The sequence below is a fragment of the Palaemon carinicauda genome, chromosome 41 (genome assembly GCF_036898095.1).
Source record: "Palaemon carinicauda isolate YSFRI2023 chromosome 41, ASM3689809v2, whole genome shotgun sequence".
Lineage (NCBI taxonomy): Eukaryota > Metazoa > Arthropoda > Malacostraca > Decapoda > Palaemonidae > Palaemon > Palaemon carinicauda.
The window spans coordinates 41,046,274-41,052,482 of NC_090765.1; the positions used below are offsets into that span (position 1 = coordinate 41,046,274).

The window sequence follows — 6,209 nt, forward strand, 5'->3', positions numbered from 1 at the left end:
CATTTGTCCTAATTATAAATACAGTACATTGTCAGCAGTGACTATCACCGATGTAGCCTGGTCTCACTGTTTGTATTGTACTCATGAGATTTATAAACACGGGAAAGTTATACATTAATCAACCTTTTCTAATTATTTGTACTATACGGGCTTCACCTGCTCATAAAAGTGTATAATTAGATATTGTAGTGGATTCGGTTTTCCGTCGAACCACCCATGCGTTTGCTGTCGAACCTTTGGAAGGGTCGAACAGCTCTGGAATGACGTTCTCGAACCGCCAAGTAACGGTCGTGGCACTATCCAAATATCCACTGTTCGTCTTTCTTTTCTAGTCGACAATGCACAGACATTTTTCAGCTTCTATTGCTAAAGATTAATTATGGATTATCGGAATGGTACTTAATAAAGGTTATCAATGATAACATTACAAAAATATAATGGTTGCACTTTTCTTGCATTAAACACTACGTGCCGCTAACTTTACTACCCGCCAAATTTAGTCATGATTTTCCTAGTCACGGAGTGACCGAATTGGAGCAGAGACCCGAGTTCGTACGGCTAAATAAATACTCATGCGGCATTATAATTTTGTATAAGATATGGACTGCAAAACAGTCACAGCATATTCACATAAACATGAGCACGCATAATGGCTCGGAAAGGCCCATATCACCACGTAGAACATCGGACTGAATAAGTGGCATCTCGGACTCTGGTTTGAATGGCTGGGGACAGCCAAATTCACCGTCCTAGCCTGTACGAGGTTTTCCCAAAGCTATCACTGCGCAAAGCCACGTACAACATTGGACTGAATACATACCATTTCGGAAATTCGGACTCCAGTTCGGATGACCACGGACAGCCAAAACTTTCCGTCCGAGCCTGTACGAGGTTTTCCCAAAGCCGGTGTGTGGTATTACAACACCTAGGAGCCATACGAAACTTTTCCCGAGGAAAATCACAACTTGTTTGAGAAACACGCGAGGATTCTTCTGTATGTTGTTGGAAGATATACACTAAATCTACAAACTATTACCTGTTTACTTTTATGTTTTAAAAGTGGAATACTTTTCTGTCTGAATATGAGCCACTAAAATTTTCGTAATCTCCCTCCTTGTTTACGTCTGGTTCTCAGCGGATTATGAGACTAATGCCTCAAATGTAAATAGCCGTAATTTTCTTTCACACAATTACTATGAGTGTTTTACTTATGCGAAATACAAATTACTCCATAACAGATTTATTTACATTATTTGGAAATAAAGATATCGATTAGAACGATGAGAGTAAAAAATCGTGTGACAATACTTCGACCGTTTCTATGCGGCAAATGTTAACTAAAACGACCCAATCATGGAAGTTACTTTTTTTTTTTTTTAAGGTGTGGTAGGTTGTGAGTAACATTCAGTTCGCAGTGAGGAACCGAGTGAATAGGTGTGTAGTAACCCTGTCGGATCTTAAACCATTCATATCCGCTTTTAAAACTTGACAATTTTCGTTTGGTTCATTTTAAGATGGATGTTCAAGCGAAATCGCAATGCCCTACCAGTTTTTCCCAGGAAATTAATTCAAGTCTGTTTGTATATCATAGTAAAAATCTACATAACTGTGGAAAACCCTTATATATAGAAAACCCTTATATATAGTAATGAAGTTATGTCTATGTAAATCTACGTAGTAAGTATATGAAGGAAGTGAGGCGAACATGAAATTAATTATGGGGTTGCAGTGACCGGTGGGTGACGATAACCAATACTGTGTAGCTCTCTACTAGAAGTCACTTACACATTAAAGGCATGGATTTAACAGGTCTCCCGGAAATCAAACTCTTCAGAGAAGTGAAAACATACTCTCGTAAGCCTCCATAAATACGGCCCAAGATGGAACTCTGTTATGCTTTTCCTGGGATTAGTTGCCTACCGAACAATTCTCCTACCAGCACGAGGTAAGACTGAAGTGTGTATACTGTTTGTTATTGACTACGGAATGTTCATATTTTAATAAGGATTATTCTAATGAATATTCTAAATTTTATCTGCAGCATAGCAATGCTTGCCACTTGTTATAAGATTCGAGTCGTTCATGATCGAGTGATTCCAAGCGCATTTTACCAAATATTGTGAGGAAACCCGTCTTACAGTTAACAAAAAGATTGTTAATGTTAACAGAAGGGTAATGTTATATAGGTTACATATCAGTTCAGTTTGACAACTGTTTTCCCCAGTGTGTGTTGAGTAAACCCAAATCCAGTACATTAACTTTAGAGACGAGAATCTGTCTTTTAGGCTGTAATGTAGGATATCGAATACTGTTGCCGGTATTAAGTTGAATCAATGTAAATACCACGGTAATTGGTATTATAATACGTAAATCAGTTGAATAGATGCGTAATCTTGAATAAACATTTTGGAACATAGGAGGAAAATCTCTCCCAATCGCCAAATGTGAATGATAATATTGGATCTAGAATTTGCCCATTTGAAATTTAACGGTCTTTCCACCGAATGACACCGCTCTTCGAAACCCCTCAAATTTTGACCCACCAGTCTAGTAAAAGCTATTCTAATAAGAAAAGGGCATGGAAAATTTTGCGTTAAAGTTTCATTTGTTTCATTGGGCTGGTTAATCACACACCTTTTAATAATTAATGAAAAAGGCGCCTTATGATATTAATCAAGGTGGCTGTACTTTTGTGCTGTTCGCCTGTGGTCTATTTATCAGCAGGCGAACGTTGAAGTAGGTGCATAGATTATACTATCCCTTGAGTTACATACAAACTTGAAAATTGGGAAAAGAACTCTGATCATGAACAATTAGTTAGCCTTTGTGTGGATTCGAGTCTGGGCTTTATATTTATTTAAGCTCAACGGTGCGCATTTAAAGGGGATGTTAGAAATTGAATGCTTTGGGAAAAAATTGACAATGCAGTGTGTTTGGGTTACTATTCATGACATTGCAGTCTTTCCCCTCATTGCTCTCTCTCTCTCTCTCTCTCTCTCTCTCTCTCTCTCTCTCTCTCTCTCTCTCTCTCTCACTAATTGTGGATTTTACCTCTTATGCTTCAAATTGGAACGTTTTACCCTTCGTTAAAATATTTATTGGCTTGAATATTTGTATTTGTTATATGAAAGATAAACTTTTATCTTTCATATAATAAATACAAATATCGTTTACGTACTTTCTTTTTCATACATACCCACGTGCAATGTTATAGATATTTCCTCTGGCAGTTTTAAGTTTTCACATGAGGCTTAGATCAAGTTCATATATTAATCTGGACATTTTTATTCAATCTGTGGTTCATTACCTTATTGATTTACAAGTCCATTCAACATTGTCCTTTTCGAAAATTCATACTAAAAAAGGGCAGCTTTGGTATGGTTCATTTGATGTAAGGAAAAAATTATATACATTTCCCCTATAATAAAGAAGTCCAATCATTGTACGAAATATTTTCTCCATTTGCATTTAATATTAAACCGCGTGGGTCGCAAAAATAATGGGATTAAAGGTTCAGAATAACGACTCAAAAAATATTTCTTATTGAGTATATTTACCTATATAGTTGTGCTATTTAGTTACTAAGATAATTCAGCCATTTGTTCGAAGTAATTCACTTTTTGGTGAACAAATTCCAGATCACTCTCTTATTATTCTAACAGAAATTGATAGGTATTTTGAAAATAGTTTTTTTTTTTTTTATTGAATATTCATTAAAACTTACGGAATATAAGAACAAATTAATTCAAGATAACTGAAGGCCATAATCGGCTTTGTTAGTTATAGATTTGCCTTGCCTAATACAAGGCACAAGCTTATGCTGCTTATCAGCCGTAAATCATCATCATCTATTAGCGTGCCTTTTTCCCATTCGCAAGGGGTAACACGGTTGCCTTCTTTTAGAGAACTTTGTTTCGGCCTTTGGGGTGGGCCGTAGTCCCGACCTTCTGCCCTGCCTGGCGTCGCCTAGCCCTAAATATGAACGGTAATTAAGAAATGATCCGCACGATGGATCCAGCAAAGGTTAATAGAAATAATTTTTCAGTGATGGATTGTTCACAGCCGCTAACAAAGGCGTCTGTGGGTACAAAAAGGAGAAGGAACTCCAAACCAGGATAACATTTTATCCTCTGCCAACGAAGTTGGAAGGTGGTTATGTTTTCGCCCCTGTTTGTCTGTTTGTTTGTTGTTTGTGAACAACTTTCTGGACACAATTTTACTCATAGAGTCGTGAAACTTGTGATGTTGAGATGTAGAAGTGATTCAATTTTGAAAGTCCTAGATCAAAGATTGATTAAAAGGTCGACCGCATTAACCTATCCCAAGTTCGCACATGGTTGTTACGCAGATTTCAAATAAATATGCTGTCGTGGCGGAGGTTTGCACTCTCAGATTGCTTTTCTAGTTAAGAAAAGTGACATAAATTTATTGAACTGAGATTTATAATTTCATAGATTCAAGTCTCTCTCTCTCTCTCTCTCTCTCTCTCTCTCTCTCTCTCTCTCTCTCAGGAAAGACTATTATATTTGTTCACTAAAAGCATCTTTCTTGACATTTATGACCAAATAATGTAAAGCCAGTCTCTACGCTATATTTATCACTTTCCGCTAAAATTTATTTTGTTTTATACCGACATAAAAGAAGGGAATTTCTTTAATCCTATTAGCTGTGCCTTTGTCGGCAACATTTCAAAAGAAACGCTGCTTGCCTTTGTTGGAACAGTATTTACAAGTCCATTTTTGCTTTATGCTCATGGTGTTAAAACATCCTGCTTTATTTTAGGAACGAGACGCATGCCGACAGAGAGAATAAGATACATGGCCAGCTAGAGATTTCGCATATGTAAATGCATTTAGAGCCTTCTGCTGTGTTTTTTTTTTTTTTTTTTTACGTAATCATTTATGTAGGCCTTGTAACTCAAACCGAAAAAGGGTAGTGATGATATATTGACCTAACGTGATGGTTAACCTTTTCTGAGTGGGGATACATTAACGTGGTGAAAGGGTTTGTGTATTGCCATTATCAGCAAAGCTGTACTAGTCAGGGCAACCCATACTTGGTTGTTTGCTGTGATCGGTCACGCCAAAATCTCCCACCATCGCCAGTCCACAATTGGTCAGCGTGGTGATGAAAATTAGCCAAATCCCAGACATGTGCAGTGGACTAAAAACGGGTGCATTTGTTGTCGTAGATGGGTATTGTAATGAAAAGAATTACTCCCACGAATGTAAATGTGCCGTGAGTATCCTCATATGATATAATTGTTTTCTTAAATATTTTCCTTGGCAACACTTTGCGACCATTAGTATGGTTGGTTTAGCTTAGGTTTTAATTGTGGATAGAGCCACCATAGACTTGGTATGGTTTTTTTTTTTCTTTCCAAAATAATGGACCATAATCCTGAAGTTTTGAGACCTTTGTGACAGATCCTTCAAGGGAATTTGGAGCTGAACATTCTAGGAATAAGGCTCCTTTCTGACACCTACTATTCTGATAGAAAATATCCCTTTAGTTCATGAGATATTAAAAGGTTCCTAGTGAAAGAAGGTTCTTTTACCATGGTTTTCAAAATATTATAGATAGTTTGATTATATTTGATCACCCAAGATTACCAGTAGTTTTTTTTTTTTTTTTTTTTTTTTTTGTTAAGCCGATTAAGCAAAGGCCATTTTCTGTTCCCAAAGTATTTTCGAAAATTTCTAGAATTTATCACAAGTTCTTGGAGGCGCCTTAAACCTAAAAGCATTAGGCTTCTTAAAAGAAACTGGAATATACAGTATTTTGCGATATACATAAAATCTGTTAAAGGCAAACTGAGTTTATATTCAGCCCTAAGATTTTGCATCGCAAAGGAAAAATCTATCTTTGAACCAAATGGCTTGTAATGTAATTTATATATATATATATATATATATATATATATATATATATATATATATATATATATATATATATATATATATATATATATATATATATATATATATGTGTGTGTGTGTATGTGAAATTGTTTCCGGGCCGTCAAAAATGACGTTTAGATATTTAGATATATATGCACGCGCTGTCGCGCGCACACAGATTCAGCCCTTCCCATCCCCTCCCCCTTTCTTAACTGCAACCCACTGCATTGACAATTTGTGGGAGAGCGTGGTTTCTCAGTGTACCTATCGGGGTGCCCCTCTCTCACTTGGGTATGTCTACACCCTCTT

General features: G+C 36.5%; 1 protein-coding gene across 1 annotated transcript in view; it reads left to right on the forward strand.

The window, feature by feature from the left end:
• Positions 1–1,420: 1,420 nt before the first annotated feature.
• The window catches only part of LOC137632541 (potassium channel subfamily K member 18-like), a 297,397-nt gene continuing 292,608 nt past the window's right edge, over positions 1,421–6,209 (forward strand). Inside the window, exon 1 of the mRNA XM_068364515.1 lies at positions 1,421–1,945. The gene's annotated coding sequence lies outside the window, so the exon portion shown is untranslated. The remainder of the gene's footprint in view (positions 1,946–6,209) is intronic.